General features: G+C 34.9%; 1 protein-coding gene and 1 long non-coding RNA gene across 6 annotated transcripts in view; one reads left to right on the forward strand and one right to left on the reverse strand.

The window, feature by feature from the left end:
- Positions 1 to 20,745, reverse strand: part of LOC143059534 (innexin unc-9-like) — a 156,846-nt gene that overhangs the window by 35,719 nt on the left and 100,382 nt on the right. The gene's annotated exons all lie outside the window — the stretch shown is intronic.
- On the forward strand, positions 473 to 2,445 carry LOC143058870 (uncharacterized). 2 transcript variants are annotated; one of them, XR_012973265.1, is made up of 2 exons: positions 473 to 1,194; positions 2,059 to 2,445. It is a non-coding gene; the product is annotated as an uncharacterized LOC143058870 (long non-coding RNA). The 2 variants fall into 2 exon arrangements; XR_012973264.1 differs by having other exon boundaries at positions 473 to 1,159.

The following is a 20,745-nucleotide window of genomic DNA, read 5'->3' on the forward strand; positions in this document are numbered from 1 at the left end:
CCAAGAACACGATACCTGTGATCTAAACATCTTACCATAGTCTCCCAGCCAAGAACACGATACCTGTGATCTAAACATCTTACCATAGTCCCCCAGCCAAGAACACGATACCTGTGATCTAAACATCTGTATTGATGTTAATTAGGGAGCTACCATTTGATTTTTATGGGGGGGGGGGGGGGGGGGGGGGGGGGGGGCTAGGATGAAATTTGAAAAAATAGGCAGGACAGGAATTTTGAGTAAAAAAAAAGGCAGGATGAGACACTTGCAAAAAAAAAAAGGCAGGATGACAATTTAGGTAAAAAAAAGTCAGGATAAACTAAAAAAAAAAGAAGGGCAGGACCGAATGGAGTGAAAAATAAAAAGGCAGGACAGAGATTACAACTAAAAATAAATGCAGGACACGATTTTTCATCCTAGCCCCCCCCCCCCCCCCTCCCTCCCCCATAAAAATCAAATAGTAGCTCCCTTATGCAACATATTTTATTTTTTTTGTGAAAAACACAATGAACATTTGAGGCATCAGTAATTTGTGACCTTTATAGAAGTGGTGTTTGGCAAAGCTTCAGACAAATAAATCATTATAAACTTTCCATCTTTGAGTTTCAATTACATGTATGTTTACGATACACGATTTTTCGATATATTTGATATATCTTGTACAAATATATAAACAATTTGTCAAATGACATTGAAAAGGCTTTTTAACAAGTGTGGTGTAAAAACGACAACGATACCAGACTTATAACTCTGTACGCTGACGCACGTGTTGTCTACAATAAGACTCATCAGTGACGCTCGAATGAAAAAGTGAAAAGGACAAATCAAGAACAAAATAAGTTTGCATTAATGATTAAGGACAGAAAAGTCTGTCCAATCCAGATAAGGTAATCTATTAATTGCGATCTCATGGATATATTTTGATGTGCGAATAAACCTGTTTGCTTGTTTTACTGTCTCGCATCTTCTTTCGTATTCATTTCAGAGTAAATTGAAACATGTATATAAATAAAATTAAGAACGGAAATAGCGAATGTCAAAGATACAACAACCCGACCAAAGAGCAGACAACATCCGAAGGCCACCAATGGGTCGTCAATGCAGAGAGTAAATCCCGCACCCAGAGTAGTTCCTCGCCTGGCCCCTAAATACAATTGTGGTTAGTTTAGTAAAATACATGTTTATTTATTAACGGTAAGCAAATTAGCCTAAACTTATTGGATTTGCTGCGAAAGAAATCTCAAACTAATTTTAAAGCTGATCATGTTCAAATCAAAATACTGCATGTTTAGAATATAGAAGTTGATTGCATTAAAAACCAGTTAATCCTCAGTTACGGTTACTAACCAATATATCTTTATATAGAAGTCTGGTATAATAAAACAGATACCTTGCTGTTTGTTTATTTCAAAGGTATTGCTAATAGTGCATCCAGGTGATCGATCTTAAAGGAAGAAACCAGAAGGCAATAAAAAAAAATATAGAGAAATTTTACATCTTGATAATTTTTTCATAGTTGTTGTATCTGAAATAAAAGTTGTTTCTTTTTGTTTTTGTGTTTTTTTTAAATTTAATTACATTTTAATTGAATAAAATAGTCACATAATATTGAAAAAAAAAAGATTTTTGTCTCTTTCAATATATCTTTAACGGTATTTGTATGCCGCATGATGATATATTGTTAAAATATTTGCAACTGTACACAAATCAATGGAAACTTAATATGAGAAAAAAAACCCTTCAGGACAGTAAGAATAAAACCGCCTTCACTATACAAAAGTCATCGTAATGGTTTGTTGTCTAATTCGTTCACACGACAGACCAACCTAGCTCTGTAAAGTTAAGTACTGTCAAAATTGATACAGTGAAACAATTTTATACGACCGTTTTATTCACTGTAGCAATTTCAAATACATTGTAACTGATGTTGAACTTCCGATGTAGACAAATAAATCATCGGTTCCTTATATTTTGTCTTGTACATATACAATATGGGACATCCGATCTAGACAACTAAATCATTGATTCTTTTGTTTGTATTGTCCTGTACATTTACAGCATCTGACAACCAAGCTGAACTATAAGAGCTGATCGACATGAAACTTATTCAGAAGTCAGACCATGTAGAACAACGAAGAATGAATATGCAGCATTTAACTGTTCAAAGGCTTTGATATCAAGTAGCAAGACTGAGTACTGAAAACATAATTTTTTATATCTTTTACTAAAATTGTTAAATATCATAGCTTAATTGACTCGTATGGTTGTATGGTACATACATGTACTCTTTGTATACAAGTGTCGCTAATATTTTATCTTAATTACTATCGAGACATCCGGGTACTGTTATAAATATTACCCATAATGAAAATGATTGTCAAGGTTTACCTTTCTAAAATGGTGTAGAGGGCTATGCGGTGTCATAAAATACGTACGTCAACATAACTTTTGTTCGGTTCTTGAATACCCATACTGAAATTTTACATTTTATCCTGACCGGGATATGATCCCAATTTCATATCTTATTCTAACCAATCGAATTTAAACCGCATCATACTGCAATCAATTAGACCAATATCAGTTCATTGATAGTTCAAAGATGACGTGAATTTCGAATGATCAAAAAATGAGATGCGAAAGATACCAAGGGGACATTCAAGCTCACATTTCAAAATGCTCTTACAAGCCATAGCTAAAACAGAAAAGGACAAACAGAAAAACAATAGTACACAAAACAAAAACAAAAAAGAAAACTAAAAACTGATCAACAGAAATACCACAAAAAAAAACACCCAAAAAAGTAGGGTCATTTCAGGTGCTCAGGAAGGGTAATCAGATCTTGCTCCACATGTGGCATCTGTTGTGTTGCTCAGAAAGGGTAAGCAGATCCTGCTCCACATGTGGCATCTGTTGTGTTGCTCAGGAAGGGTAAGCAGATCCTGCTCCACATGTGGCATCTGTTGTGTTGCTCAGAAAGGGTAAGCAGATCCTGCTCCACATGTGGCATCTGTTGTGTTGCTCAGGAAGGGTAATCAGATCTTGCTCCACATGTGGCATCTGTTGTGTTGCTCAGGAAGGGTAAGCAGATCCTGCTCCACATGTGGCATCTGTTGTGTTGTTCGTGTAAGTACCAACACTATAGTACAGTAACACTAATTTTTGTTTTATTAAATGATGCACCTTAATGTTTCATTTTACTTTTTTTGTTTTTTATAAGTACTGTACATGTTTATACGACGGACATAGAAACATCAATCACACATCGTACTTGGATGTACCGTATTATAGCTGTGCTAGATTTTCTAATATACAGCAAAAAGAAATTTGATTTACTATATCTTACGACATACAAATACATTGTGGCAGAATATCTTATGAAATCGATCTTATTTAATTTGCTGTCTTTTTCATTACAAAAATATAAAATTTAAAACCATGTTTCTATGGCAATAACTTTTAAAGCTGTTCTATTTTAACATTCAAATGTTTATAACATTTCATCTTGTTTTGTTATTGGTAAAGGAATATAGATATTTTTGGCTCAAATTATTGCTTTAAATAATATTGAGAATGGAAAGAAGAAACGTGTCAAAGAGACAACAACCCGACTATATAGCAGACAACAGCCGAAGGCCAACAATGGGTCTTCAATGCAGCTAGAAACTCCCAAAAACGGAGGCGTCCTTCAGCTGGCCTCAAACAAATCGGTATACTATATAGTTCAGGGATAGTGGATGTCATACTAAACTCCAAATTATACACAAGAAAAAGCTACATACAGTGATGCTTTCTTTTGAATGATGTAGCATAAAGCTTTTTCTTACTTATTTCATGCAGTCAGATTTACATGCATATAATGATAAATGATTATAAAACATTTCATTATTTTCATTATAAAGTAGGGCTAATGTATTTATTCAAATAAACACAAATGATAAGGACATTCTTATCCTGAGATGTCACCAAAAACCAAAATTATGTTTAAAAGTCATTCAGATATGCATGTATACACCAATTAATGTTGATGATGGGCGTCCATTTAACAACAAAATTGTTCTGTTTGATTCGCAGTTGCAGAATCTAGCTATGGAGGACAACATGAATGAGTAATTTCATTGTTCGTACTCCGAAATGAGTAAAAAAGTTACTTCATTGGTTGAATTTCTATTGTCTATGACGTTAACCAAATGTACGCTTTTGAAAATATAACCCAGAATGAATAAGATTCAGAAACGGCACAATTATATCTTCAGCAACAATGTAAAACACAAAATTGCATAACAAGTTGACGGATATTTCAATAATTGCTTAAACAACTTTATTTAAGTATCATATATAGGCTCTTAGTTCATCAGTTTTCATCACTTTTCGAAATTTTGAACATTTTAGTACAACGCATTGAGTGGTCACCATATTTCTTTTAAGTTTAATGATCAGAAGGATATACGCAACATTAGCTTTATTCTGTTACACCGTTCCGTAATTTATATAGTTCGTTTGATTATATTCTTAATCTATTTATGTGTTCCAACCTAGGAGGATTATTCATCTTTAACGTTAAAACATCGTACCGTCGCTACCTTTCCCTCTCTCAAACTGAACATTGCAAGGTCATACCAGTTCTGGAGAACTTTTCAAAGGACAAACGTCATCTAGGACACAATTCGTGGCTAACCACAGAGTGAGTTAACTTTACAACATTGTTTTTGAAGCCTTCAAATTACTCTATACATATTTGAACATTCTCTCTGTGAAACACTGGAAATTTAACTGCTCTTGAAAGTACAACATTTTCTCGGATTCAACGGACTGTGCTATCTATTACTTTTGACATTTCGTTTTAATAACATTAATTGAACACATTGTAAAATTGTATTTTATTTGTTTTTCAGCTTTTTACCATTTGTTAGATTGACTCTTGATTAAAGTATCAGCACCTGATAGTCTTTTCTGCTTGAGCCCAATCGTCGGTTATACTTAATGGTCAGGCCATTACAGTAAAAAGTCTACAACTTGCCTGTTGTGTCTCACAGATAACGCCACTCCACAGCTACACAGCAACCTACCTGTTGAGCCCTGCATGTACGCGTCATCCCTTGACGTACAGTAAATTGACGACAACCTGTCTTTACATATCCAGACAAGGAACGACAACGTAGCAACGTACATACGTACATGCCTTTACACTGACAGTGGACTACATATCTTGTGTGAACTCGACAGCAACCCAACAACGTTGAGTCAACATGGATCCCAGTCATGTGGAACAACAAGAAGAGATTCAGCCCCAAGAAGGAGATGTCCCGGAACTATTAGAAAATCCGTCTAGTACATCACAGTCAGATGAAACTCCCGAGGCTAGGCGAGTACGTGACCTCACGGAAAAAGGACAAGGAGCTTTCACTGAAAAACGTGACAAGTTTTGTCAGGAACTAGAGGCTCTCTGGGCAGACATTGAATCCCAGTTATTGGAAGTAACAACGCCTCCTAACGATCTCCAGCAACTCCTAACAGTCCAGGACAAACTTGTTAAAGCCTGTAATAATTATCGTAGGCTTACAGATGAATACCTAGACTTTCTGAAAAGGACCCGAACATTGGAGAGTCAAAAAGAAATTGATGCATGTAAACTCTCTTTGGATTTACGTCTGTCCAAAGTGGAGCTAGTTATGGAAAAACTACACGAGCATCGCCTCGCTCTAACAAAGGCCAAATCCACTAAAACAAAGACCTCAAGGGGCAAGAAAACCTCGCACAGCGGTAGCTCTAACGTGTCAGACATGTCAAGCCTGGCACGGAGAAAGCGAGCCAAGGCAGAGGCTGCAAAGTCTAAGATAGCATTTGTCGAAAAACATGCCCTTATCCTACAACAGGAAGCAATGTTAGAAGAACAAGCCCTGTTCAGACAAAATGAAATGGAACAGGAAGCAGCACGCAAAAAGGCTGAAATGGAACAGGAAGCAGCACACAAAAAGGCTGAAATGGAACAGGAAGCCAGTCGTAAACAGGCAGAAATTGAGCAAGAAGTCGCTCAACGTAAACATGAGGCCGCACAGAGAACAGTTCAGCTAGAACAGGAGGCTGCTCACAGAAAAGTGCAATTAGAACAAGAGGCCGCTTACAGAAAAACGCAATTAGAACAACAATTAGAACAAGAGGCTATGCGCAGGAAGGCTCAAATGCAACAAGAAGCCGCACGAGTAAGCCGGGAAAAGGCCGAGCTTAAAGCCAAATTTAACCTTCTTGAAGCACAGAGAGAAGCTGCAGCCGCAGAGGCCGAGGCTCGTATCCTGGAATACGATGATAGCCAAGCGTATAGCGATCTCCCTGACGAAAAGGAAGACCCGCTCCAGCGTGTGCAAGATTTCGTCAATAAACTTCCTGTATCAACTGTTGTTAAGGAAGTAACAGGACCTCAAAAGAAAAAACAAATTCCTGTTAAGATCGAGCTGAGTCACGAAGCACCAGCGTTCGTGCCGTCAGTGGCACTGAACTTGCTGTCACAGACATCTGCTGTCTTACCTTCCGATACTAAGTCACCGGAAGTTACCTTAATCCCAGATCTGGGATTAGTAACTGGCATACAAAGACTAGGCCTTTCAGATGAGAGCCCTACTGAACACCAAAAACAGGGTGTTAAAGAAGCGATCCCTGTCTTACGCACAAAACAAGACTTTATAGAAGAGATCCCTGTTTCACACCAAAAACAAGGCGTACTAGAAGAGATCCCTGTTGCACACCAGCAACAAATCAACCTCACATCGGAGATAACTAGATTCCTCTTACGTAAGGACCTGCTTTTCTCCCGGTTAACAAGCTTTAACGATCGGGCAGAATCCTTCCATACTTGGAAAGCAAGCTTCAAGAATGTGACTGATGAGTTACAAGTCTCTGACTCAGAACAGATCGATTTACTGATCAAGTGGCTCGGTCCAGAGTCTGCTAAACACGCCATTAGTATAAGAGCGTCGAACGCCAATAATCCTACCATAGGTATACAGAGATTATGGAAGAGGCTTGACGAGCGGTATGGTGCTCCAGAAATGTTGGAAGCCTCTCTCATGAGTAAACTTGCAAAATTCCCAACCTTAACGAATAAGGACAACGCACGTCTCTACGAACTGTCTGACATTCTATCTGAAATAGAATATCACAAGGAAAATCCCAAGCTGGGATGTTTGCTAGCATATTTTGACTCCTCGTCCGGGATAAATCCTATTGTTGAAAAATTACCGTACGGACTCCAAGAAAAGTGGACCACAAGGGCTACAAGATACAAGTCCAAATATGAAGTTGCCTTTCCACCTTTCACAGAATTCTCTGCCTTCATCAGGGAAATAAGCAAAACAAAGAACGATCCTGGGTTCATCTTTGGGTCAAAAGTCACACCAAATACAAAAGGTGCTGCGCCAAGGTCTACGCCTTACCCTAAGACTAAAGTTGGTGCTCATAAAACAGCAGTTGAGCAGCAATCTGGAGACGCCAGCAAACAAGGTCTTTGTATTCTTCACAAAACAAAGCATTCCTTAAATGAATGTCGAGCGTTCCGAGCCAAGTCAATAGAGGAGCGCAAAGGTCTTTTAAAAGAAAACAATGTATGTTACAAGTGTTGTGATTCTACCACACATAGGAGCCGGGAATGCAATGCACGCATAAGTTGTAAAGAATGTGGAAGTAAACAACACACTACCGCACTTCACATCACTAGACCACAGCAACCTGCAAGTTCACAGTCTAGCTCGCCTAAGCAAGCCTACGGCGGGGAGCCTATAGAATCGGCTGAAACTAAGGCAACCTCAGTTAACTCTACCTGTACTGAGATCTGCAAAGATACATATAGTGGAAAATCTTGTGCTAAAATACTTCCTGTGAATGTTTATCACAAAGATAACCAGTACAAAGTTATCAGGATGTACGCCATTATTGACGACCAAAGCAACCGGTCTCTTGCCTCGCCTGAATTCTTCAGTCTGTTCAACGTTCGGGAGAAACCTGAAAACTACTCTCTTACGACATGCTCCGGCAGAGTAGCTACTTCCGGGAAAAGAGGAAAAGATTTCGTCATAAAATCTGTACATAGTGACGTACAATTTGATCTGCCTACATTAATTGAATGTAATAATATTCCCAATAATCGAGACGAAATTCCTACTCCTGAAGTTGCAATGCATCATCCTCATCTGACAGAACTCAGAGGAAGTATTACACCACTAGAGGAACGTTGTCAAATTCGACTCCTAATTGGAAGGGACCTTATAGAGGCACACCACGTCCTTGAACAACGCCTAGGGCCATCACGAACTCCATTTGCCCAAAAGTTGAGACTTGGTTGGGTCATAATTGGAAATACATACATTGACAAACAAACTGTTCCTATTGAAGTCAACACAAAGATAACTTACGTTTCAATCACGGAATCAAAACAACGTCTTGCCTCAAGACCGGAAATAGCCGTTAAGGACAATAATCCAATTGTTGTTCAGTCTAACGACAAAAACCTTCATTCGAATGCCAAGGTCGCTAAATCTCATTCAATACAATCCCTTGAATGTACAGGACCTAGTACCAAGCCTGGTAAACGCACAAATTCATCTAAAGGGACATCACTCGCGTCACTAAAAGCAAAATCTGTGACTTCTATAGAAAAATCTATAGATAAAGAAAGTTTCAATCCGAAATCAACAGAACCTAAAGTTCATGGAGAGGAAATCAATAGCATTCACAAACCTATTCCGAAAGAAGGACCTATTGCCAATCTCAATCTGCCCTTGCATGAGCAACGTCTACTACGAGAAGGAAGCAGTATTGCCAAATCTGACTTGAATATAAGTGAAAAGGAACAAGTAGTCTTATCTGGACATCGTCACAGAGTAACACCTTTTCTTGGACATTACTACAACAAAATCAAACATAGAGGACCCCACTTCACAGATAGAACAACTGGATCAGCAGGATGGAACGTTAGGACGAAACGCTTAATTTCGTCTGATACTCAAAAAGATGTTACATTTCGCCAAACTGGAAGAGGACCGAGTATTAGCTCTCTTCATACCCACCGGAGGACCACCTTCAACCGTCGTCGCCGTCTAACAACGTTGGAGAAAACAGTTCCTACTACCTCAACAACAGCTATGGAACATTCTACAAATCACAGCGATCTCATTGGAGAGATCCTTCTTCATAGGACAAGAAGCTGTGCCAAACCCAGTTTTCCGTGGAATTAATCTATTCTGGAAACTTTATAGTGAAATGCCGGAAGTTGAGACATTTCTCATACGACCAATAGTGGACATTACTCTTGTACATAATCAATTTATGTTCGGATTTTATTTATTTCATATATTCATATGCGATTAAGTTATGGAAAAGTGATATCAGATAGACATCAGACGGGGAGTATTCTGTTACACCGTTCCGTAATTTATATAGTTCGTTTGATTATATTCTTAATCTATTTATGTGTTCCAACCTAGGAGGATTATTCATCTTTAACGTTAAAACATCGTACCGTCGCTACCTTTCCCTCTCTCAAACTGAACATTGCAAGGTCATACCAGTTCTGGAGAACTTTTCAAAGGACAAACGTCATCTAGGACACAATTCGTGGCTAACCACAGAGTGAGTTAACTTTACAACATTGTTTTTGAAGCCTTCAAATTACTCTATACATATTTGAACATTCTCTCTGTGAAACACTGGAAATTTAACTGCTCTTGAAAGTACAACATTTTCTCGGATTCAACGGACTGTGCTATCTATTACTTTTGACATTTCGTTTTAATAACATTAATTGAACACATTGTAAAATTGTATTTTATTTGTTTTTCAGCTTTTTACCATTTGTTAGATTGACTCTTGATTAAAGTATCAGCACCTGATAGTCTTTTCTGCTTGAGCCCAATCGTCGGTTATACTTAATGGTCAGGCCATTACAAGCTTTATATTTTAGCTGTAAATGATACGTTTGATAATAGTCTGCATGTGAATTAGTGAAATCTTAGTTTCTGTTCATCAACATTAAACCTTATCTACATAATCCTCTTATTAAACGTTACCAAGGAAACAAATTTACATTGAACAAAGATCATTTTTATTTGTAATTGCTCACTGAAATTGGAGATATTTTATTTGTTTTATACTACAACCAATGAAAAAAGGTTTGTGTACACAAATAGAATTATACCAACCGAATTTTTACGTGATACTGTGATGTAAGTGTCGCAGTTAATTATATATAATCTTCTTATAGTTTTTCTTATATATATATATATATATTTCATGTTGATTTCCTTTAAATGATCTTGCATATTAAACCTGTAAGGCCAAACTTTATGACATTTTAAAAACATCTCAGTATGTTCATGGGAATAAAAACATAGTCAGATCCAGATTGGGCTGGGAGGCTCGGAACCAACTTTTGTGGGAACAAAAAATGGTTGATTAAATGGGGAATCACTAAAGCGTTACTGGAGCGGACCACTTATGTCAGTCAGCGTCCCCTCCCCCTGATAAAAGTTCTATATCCGCCACTGAAAACACTGGAAAAGAGCTGTTGAGTTTACCTTAATGAGAGAGTCAGTGTCCGATATAACCGGCTTTAGGGAGGGGGATCCTTTTAAAAAAATGGCTGGATTCGCTTCTGAGAGATTAATTAGACAACTCGAAGAAAATGTAACCTGGTGAATTCATGAAGCACGTTAACAATCTGCTCAGCATTTTTGTATAGGACAAACTCATGTTCATATCACATACAAATTATCTTGTTCTGATAATTGCCACTGGACATTAAAAAACTAATCCATCCATCCTTATTAAACTTTAAATCGCGATAGCAGATTGCATGTTAAAGTATACTTAATCATTTTCTACATAAGTATGTGCATTAAAGGAAAATAAAATGTTTATAAGCAACAAACATGGCATCTATTGGATCTTTAGTCAATCAGATACGATATTATGAGGATCTCGATGGGATGTTTTTTTTATAATTTTTTTTGCCATTTTCTGTATTCTTTATTATTTTCTGTCGGTTATTGTTTTTCTGTATATTTTAGCACCCCTTTTGTTTTTTCTCCCATTTTTCCATTTTTTTAAATTCATTATAAATTTAAGAAGGTGTGATTGCCAATGAGACATCTCTCCATCAAAGTAACAATTTTTTAAGTAAACCATTATAGATCAAAGTACGGTCTTTAATACAGCCTTGGCTCACATCGAACAACAAGCTATAAAGAGCTTCAAAATGACTAGTGTAAAACCATTCAAACGGGAAAACCAACCGTCTAATATATTAAAAAAAAATGAGAATCGCTTATAATCCACATCGACAAACGACAATTAAAGAACAGGTTCAAACAAATGCAGCGGGTTTAAACGTGTTAATAGGTACCAACCTTCTCCCTTATCCGAAAGACTGAAACACATTTTTATCTACTTTGTAAACATCGATATATATACCCCATACTAATATGACATGTCACTTACATCTTTGGACTTAGAAATGAAAGTTAACTTCGATATCTAGACCCTCATTCTAATCTGACATGTCACTTACATCTTTGGACTTAAAAATGAAAGTAAACACCGATATCTCGACCCCTATACTTATATGACATGTAACTTACATCTTTGGACTTAGAAATGAAAGTAAACATCGATATCTAGACCCCATTCTAATATGACATGTCACTTACATCTTTGGACTTAGAAATAAAAGTAAACATCGATATCCAGACCCCATACTAATATGACATGTAACTTACATCTTTGGACTTAGAAATGAAAGTAAACATCGATATCAAGACCCTCATTCTAATATGACATGTCACTTACATCTTTGGACTTAGAAATGAAAGTAAACTTCGATATCTAGACCCCATACTTATATGACATGTCACTTACATCTTTGGACTTAAAAATGAAAGTAAACACCGATATCTCGACCCCTATACTTATATGACATGTAACTTACATCTTTGGACTTAGAAATGAAAGTAAACATCGATATCTAGACCCCCATTCTAATATGACATGTCACTTACATCTTTGGACTTAGAAATAAAAGTAAACATCGATATCCAGACCCCATACTAATATGACATGTCACTTACATCTTTGGACTTAGAAATGAAAGTAAACATCGATATTTAGACCCTCATTCTAATATGACATGTCACTTACATCTTTGGACTTAGAAATGAAAGTAAACATCGATGTCTTGACCCCCATACTTATATGACATGTCACTTACATCTTTGGACTTACAAATGAAAGTAAACATCGATATCTAGACCCCATACTAATATAACATATGACATGTCACTTACATCTTTGGACTTAGAAATGAAAGTAAACATCGATGTCTTGACCCCCACACGAATATGACATGTCACTTACATTTTTGAACTTAGAAATGAAAGTAAACATCGATATCTAGACCCCCATATTTATATGACATGTCACTTACATCTTTGGACGGACTTAGAAATGAAAGTAAACACCGATATCTCGACCCCTATACTTATATGAAATGTAACTTACATCTTTGGACTTAGAAATGAAAGTAAACATCGATATCTAGACCCCCATTCTAATATGACATGTCACTTACATCTTTGGACTTAGAAATGAAAGTAAACATCGATATCTAGACCCCAATACTAATATGACATGTCACTTAAATCTTTGGACTTAGAAATGAAAGTAAACATCGATATTTAGACCCTCATTCTAATATGACATGTCACTTACATCTTTGGACGGACTTAGAAATGAAAGTAAACATCGATGTCTTGACCCCCATACTAATATGGCATGTCACTTACATCTTTAGACGGACTTAGAAATGATAGTAAACATCGATATCCAGACCCCCATACGTATATGACATGTCATTTACATCTTTGGACTTAAAAATAAAAGCCGATTAGAATCCATTGCACAGTTAAAACATCTGCATCTTTATAAAATGTTTACATTAGATGGCATATCTATGTTAGAGTATACTAAAAATAAACACTTGTTTCTTAGAATACGTCGTTATAAAGTAGCGACTTCACGTATCAAATAGACAGATTTAAAACCAATAAGCCAGTAAATTAAATTCTAAAAATGTTTAGACATTGAATATTGTTCAAGATTTCAAAAGAATCCTGCTCTTTAAATATAATCTAGAGAACTATAAATCTATATGCACTTAATGACCATACATTCTATAGAATAAGAGTGAGAGAGACGGTAGAAAAAAACATGGTTTTGCAAATTCATATCAACAGTGAAATTAGCCACACTTAATCGAACTATTTTGATATTGTTATAATGAATTACCAATATATCGTGCAGAATAAAGATCAAAAGCGTGTGAGGTCATGTGTTAAACTCTTTAAGGCGGAGATCTTTAGAGTGATTAACCGCCAATACAACCTCAAAGATACCATGCAAGTATCAATAAAGATACTGCACTGATGAGCAAAGGTCATTGGTACATGTATTTTTAAAAAAGAATATTTTCACTTTGTTATCGTTTTTGACTGATAATTTAGACATGTATTCCATAGAACTTCTTGAGATTCCTTAATTTATCAAACGGTAAATAGAACAGATGAATGCGGATGAAGTTTTTGATTCATGTTCGATACAATAGTTATTCAATTATTTTAATTTCATCGATCAAAACGAGGTTATAACATTTAAGTAGTTATGTTGTGTAAATGGTAATATTACATCTATGGTACAGTGGAATCTCTGTGTTTGCCTTTTAGTAACTTCTAATTATATCAAAGGGTTATTCCTATTGATTCTCTTATTTTCATGTTTTTCATTCATTTTTTGTACCAAATTAAGGCCGTTAGTTTTCTCGTTTGAATTGTTTTACATTGTCATTTCGTGGACTATGCGGTATGGGCTTTGCTCATTGTTGAAGGCCGTACGGTAACCTATAGTTGTTAATGTCTGTGTCATTTTGGTCTCTTGTGGACAGTTGTCTCATTGGCAATCATACCACATGTTCTTTTTGTTATATTATTCCTATTGATTCTCTTATTTTCCTGCTTTTTCGATAAACTTTCCATGAAGACACACTAGAGAAAGGAAGAACACAAGTTCAAGAAAATAACTAGATGTTTTAGGATTGTGCAAACCCTAACAAATGACTTCCAGAATACCATTTGACCAACATGCAAATGGTTAAACTATAATATGTATATAATATGTTCATCTACAAATCCTTGATACATGTACATTGATACGACTACAGTATAGTTGTTATTCGCCCCTAGTCTATAAAATTGTAAATGCACTACAAAAATAAAGAATGCTAAATGTTTTACAGTAATCAAATTTTAAAAGTAGTTTAAGAATGTAAGGGTTGAGTAAATAAAATCATTAAAATCGTCATAAATCAACCAATAATTTACAAAATGAAAACAGCAAATAAACATGTAATTGAGATACACATTATGATGTTTAATTTTATTTAAGAAAGTTGCAATTTCTATAAACCGGGTCCTGTTTTCTATCATAAATATAATATAAAAAAGAAGATGTGGTATGATTGCCAATCCACAAAAGACCAAAATGACATGTAGACATTAACAACTATATGTCACCGTACGGCCTTCATCAGTGAGCAAAGCCATGTTGATCTCCAGATGTTTATGTATAGTTTGAATCGCTGGGTTGCTGTCTCATTGACAGTTTATACCCCAGTCATCTCCCCTTCTCATTGACAGTTATCCCAGTCTTCTCCCCTTTTCATATACAATTATATCAGTGATCACATGCATTTGTCGGCATTAAACGAACTTGATAAAGATAACAGTTCTATCTTTTTATACTTTTAATTGTGTTTCAACAGCTAGTAGTCTGTTTTATTTATGTATTATTGTCATTTCGTTTATTTTCTTTGGTTACATCTCCTGACATCAGACTCGGACTTCTCTTGAACTGAATTTTAATGTGCGTGTTGTTATGCTTTTACTTTTCTACATTGGCTAGAGGTATACGGGGAGGGTTGTGATCTCACAAACATGTTTAACCCCGCCGCATTTTTGCGCCTGTCCCAAGTCAGGAGCCTCTGACCTTTGTTGGTCTTGTATTATTTTAATTTTAGTTTCTTGTGTACAATTTGGAAATGAGTATGGCGTTCATCATCACTGAACTAGAATATATTTGTTAAGCGGCCAGCTGAAGGACGCCTCCGGGTGCGGGAATTTCTCGCTACATTGAAGGCTGTTGGTGACCTTCTGCTGTTGTTTTTTCTATGGTCGGGTTGTTGTCACTTTGACAAATTCCCCATTTCCATTCTCAATTTTATTTCAAAACAAACCCTTAAGTTTAAAAGAATCTGTAGCAAAAATTCCTTGGTAAGATTTTCAACAGATAAAACATAAATTAGCACAGAAACCATTTTTTACGAATAAAGAGTAGATACCTGTGAATAATATGACATAGTTAATTTCTATATATAACACATCTTTTAAATACAATGATATCAACAATTTTATTCCTGGAATTTTTGCAATTAAATGGTAACACAGATTTGTCGGATTTTCGTTTCCAATGTAATACTGTTCTCAACCGAGGAAAAATAAAAAGGTTTTGAGTAATTACACTAATATTTGGAAGTCATAATTGACAAATATTTAATAAACATCCATGTGAAACATACTCATAGAAACGCAGATAATACGGAGTAGGTATGAAGTGAATTTATACGAAAAAGACGATGTGGTATGATTGCCAATGAGACAACTCTTCACAAGAGAACAAATGACAAAGATATTCTGATCCTTTCAGATAGAACTTTGATTGCTTTTCAAATCTGTTATACTTTTACAGTCCCTCTTAGGGGACGACCATTTGATATTCTGGGGGGGGGGGGGGGGGGGGCAGGAGGATTTTGAAAATAAATAACTCAGAATATATAATCACAAAAATAAATGGTTTGTTCTGTGGTAGTTTGAAAATAAATTACCTGATCTACAATGTATTGAAAATAAATAACTCAGCAGGTCTAATCTTAAGTATGAGATGGTACCAGATTCTTCATAAATTCAACTTTTTTCCCCAAAAAAATCGGGAAACAATTCCCAAATTTTTTAATAACAAAAGTATAAATATTATTCAAATATACTTGAAATGTCTGAAAATTGGTTTCATTTAACTTGAGGTATATATTGTCTCAGGAAACCTTACCTCACTTTTATTTTAACAGGGCTGTAACTACATGTAGGAAATTTCAAAACCAAAAGCTTGTCTCCATATCAAATTGTGTTCACGGCCTTGCAAGAAGAAAGTCCTCTTTTCCCGCAGACTTATAGCCCTGATTTTTCGGGATCAGTAATTCTTATTTATTTGTCTTTTGTTCATTGACTGCCCTTCTGTAGTGTTAGTGTTAGTGTTGCATTCCTTTTAATTTTGTTATGAACTTGATCATGAGTTTAAAAAAAAGCAGCCACAGACTTAACTGTGTGAATTCCATTTTTGCTTTATCATGCACATTGGTCTTTTGATGTTGTCCCTAGAAACTTCAGTTTTACACCATGTATACTGAATTTATACATTTTGCTTTGAGACCAAAATAAATATTGTCAAAAAATTATTAAAACAAAACTTCATTTTTCAGATTATGAAAGGGTCTTCAGAACACCCAGAAAGCATGATTTTGCAACATTTGTTCTATAGCTTCTTGGGCCTTCAGTGGCTCCAAAACCCTTCAAAAAAAATTTTGCCTCGCTCCGCTCGGCATAGTATGTTTGCCAATACATTTAAAAGTGCCTAGTTATAACAAAACTTTAATACTATGTATGTATGCAATACATGTTTATGCAGTTGGGAATTTAAAAGATTCATTTCTGCAGAGGGGGAGGGTTAATCTAATTAATGACTTGACTATACTTTATGTATTATTTATAATAAACAAATCATTTCAAAATTGTATGTTTTCGAATATCAAAAATATAGTTGTGAAAATGAATAATCAGTCCCTTGCTTTAAAGAAAATGAAAAATCTTGCTTCAACAGTGCAGAAAATGAATAATCTGTCCTCTTAGTTTACAAAAATAAATAACCGATCAAAAACAAATCCTCCTGCCCCCCCCCCCCCCCCTTTTTGTACAAATCGTAATTTCTGAAATCCACACACTGATGAGTAATTGTTTTGTTTTTAAGTTTGCCAAGGAGAAAATTCATTTTCGTAACAATTTTATTTAAGAATTGAATGCTTCTTTTTGTTAATTTATTGGGGTGTAAGAGCGTTGACCGAAGTACATTTTGTATGAAGCGCGGAAGCGTTTCATTCTAAAAATGTACGCACGGTCAACGCTTTTACAACCCTATAAAGTTACAAAAAGAAGCATTCAATACTTATAATTACACTTTTAGCTATGATCGTGAAAACACGAATTTTATATATTTTATTATTTAATTCACCTAAGCACTTTATTGTTGGAGCACGTGTTATCATGAGTGAAAAGTTGTATTGAGCAATGCAACTGCTTACGGAATAACACGTGATGTGCAGTTAGCCAATCAGAATAAAATATTATAATGAAACATACATCTAATGTAATTATAAGAATACATAAAGTAAAAGCAAACTTTTGATTGTCGTTTAAGTCGTTTTACATCAAGCTCTAGGAATAAGTACCCTTTAAAAAAATATACGAGAACAAAAACAAAATCCATGCCCTTTAATCTCTGCAAATAGAGGAATGCTGCTGAACGGCAAGAGTGTATGGATGTAAATAAACAAAAATGAGTGTATAACTTTCGCAATTTTTATCAACCTCTATGCACTTATTCAATCTCAAAATATAATGTTCAATAACTATAAATTTAAAGTATCCGTTATACCCGCGCAAAGGAGGCTTATTACTATCTTATCTTTACTAATAATGTTTAGTTTGAAACACATGTAGAATTTTCAAGTTTTATCGCCGTGACGTAACATTTATAGCTATTGAAAAAACAGAAACATTTTATGAAAAACAGAACGGTAATATCTTATTCTAAAAATAAACCGCATACAACATTTCTTTATCATTGTTTATAGTTATAACTTAATTTGTGTAAACTTAAATGTATTGATACACAACTTTTTGTTCGAAACTTGATTACTTTTAAAATCTACTCACCAAAAATGACTAATTAGCAGCATATTTACATCTAACTTAACTTGTGTAAACTTAAATGTATTGATACACAACTTGTTCGAAACTAAGATTTCTTATATTATAAAAACTACTTACCAAAAATGACTGTGTAGCAGCATATTTTCATCAACCTCACGCGCACCTGTTCTATCGATAATTATTACATATATAATAATAGAATCAGAGGTTTGAACTGGCATAACACATGAGATAAACCATACATCAGCCCTCGTATTTAAACGTCAATAACAGTGATTTCTTAAATTAACCTCATGATCGCTCTTTTTTGTAGAGGTAAAAAATGTGCATTCAGTTATTATCCTTCCGCTATTTGAAGCTGATTTCACTTTGACGATGTCTTTTTTTTTCCTACAACAGCCAGTATTAATAAAGGAAATTTCCAATTTAAGATGTCCTCTTTTATTCCGGTACCATTTGTGTTTAGGTTTCTACTAAAGCCAAAGATTTTTATTTTCCTGAAATTACGTTTTTTTTTAATAAGTATGCCAACATCCGATGTCACCTGTTACTTTTTTTTCAAGCTGTAGCTAAAATCAATATGAGCCTTTATAATGAACAAGAGTGTGTTTCCAGCCAGTATGTAAATTCTCACACTAATTGTAAATATTAAAAAACGTTCTCACGCACTGTCATTTTATTAAATCTATAAGATATTGCAAATACAAACAGTTTCCGTCTTTCAACTCGTATTACAATTCCGTAATTATTTTCAATACGGGGGGAAATATTGAGTTATCGTTCTTGATAGCTTTCCAATTAGCATTCGTCTGTTTGAAAGTACCATCAAATGTCAATCGGCTGACAATCAAATTAGTATTCTGCGTTGACAAAAAAGAACAAAATTAAACACAAGAAAGCGGTATTTGTCGTTATTTCTTTCAATTAAATCTATGTTTCGAGTATTTCAAACATTTTTTAATAGATATGCCGTTTAAATTATTGCATTATGTCGAAACTATATGTAGCAATTGCCAAATTGAATTAAGAATATTGAATACAGTGCATTGCTGCATTTAACTCTATTCCTACATCAATACACGAACAATTATCTTAGCTAATTCCCGCAATTAATACACGAACAATTATCTTAGCTATTCCCGCAATTTTTCACTAATCCAAATGACCATGCAGTAAAGTTATCACCGTTCTAACAGTATCTATAGAATATCAAATTTCCTCCAGAAAGTATTTTATTTCCTCCATACACACCGTCAGAGCACTGTTTTTTTTTAATTGCGCTTGCGTAAACGTACTTTGCCAATTTCAAGTTTTTCTCATAAATTCCACATGCATTCCTCTACAGAAATACAATAATATCTCAACAGTAAATTGATTTTAGAAATACAGTTAACAGAACACCATTATTGGTTTTTATATTTTTCCAGAATCTTGTCTTTTTCAACAGCCTCTTTGTGACATTAACCATGATATATGTATAAATCACTGCTCCGTACTCTCAAGTCGATTTCACTGTATTTATATACATTCATTTATTATACCGTAAAAGCTGCATTTAATTGATCTTTTATTTCATTGCCATTCAATCAGAGAATGGAAAGAACAACTATAACGTTAAAAAGTTCGTATGCAAAATAATTCAAATATCTGGTTTTCGTATATAAAGTTATTCAAATGTCTGGTTTTCTACACATGGTATTCTACTTCAAACACGAGAGCTTCCCTTTTCAATGATTGAGTAAACAGATAAAGCCAGATATCATTATATTATTATATAGGATACAACACGAGACCGTATGCCCGAGTAGTTGAACATGTACATGTATACTATTTACAGTACAGTTCCAAAATTTGACATATTGTTTCCAATCAGTCATGAGTATACTATCAATTGATATGACAATTTTATTGATAACCATGGTAGGTACTATTGCTAAGAAATATCAGGGTATCAGATGTCAATGTACTGAAAATCCGTACAAGCCCCATCGAACTAGACCAAGACCGTGAAGATCCCACCACGATCTAAACAATACATATATACCTATGATATTATTGGTTAATTTCTTTCGGAATTTAGGATCCTCAATTTTGTCCTTTATTTGTCCTTTACACATGGTTTGATTCGAGCTTCACTGATGAGTCGTTTGTACATGTAGACAAAACGCGTGTCTAACATACAGTATTATATGCCTGCTATTTTTGTTGAAGTAAAATCAATGATGTATTGTAATTCGTTGTATTTCTATATCTTATCTTGTCTCATGCATGCATTTATAACCTCTCTCTAATCTAAAATGTTCTAGTCTATACTAAGGTCTTTATTAGCTCTGATGCATAAAGAATGTCTCAATTCTGTTATTTGTTCGTTTCTTCAAACATCATTTCGTGATAAAAATCTGTAATAAGCTCTGTATTTGCTGTTTAGTAATCGTCTTATTCAATTACTCACAGCCTGACAGACAAAAGACGATTTTGTGTTATTCAATTACAATCTAAACCTGATAAAATGATGAGAAACATTTCATTGCAGTATTAAAAGCTGACATCTGTACTTGAAGGGATTTATTAAAAGGAAACTGCAGTTGTATGAAAAATTACTTTTTATTTTAGA

This window comes from Mytilus galloprovincialis, chromosome 14, assembly GCF_965363235.1.
Source record: "Mytilus galloprovincialis chromosome 14, xbMytGall1.hap1.1, whole genome shotgun sequence".
Taxonomy (NCBI): Eukaryota; Metazoa; Mollusca; class Bivalvia; order Mytilida; family Mytilidae; genus Mytilus; species Mytilus galloprovincialis.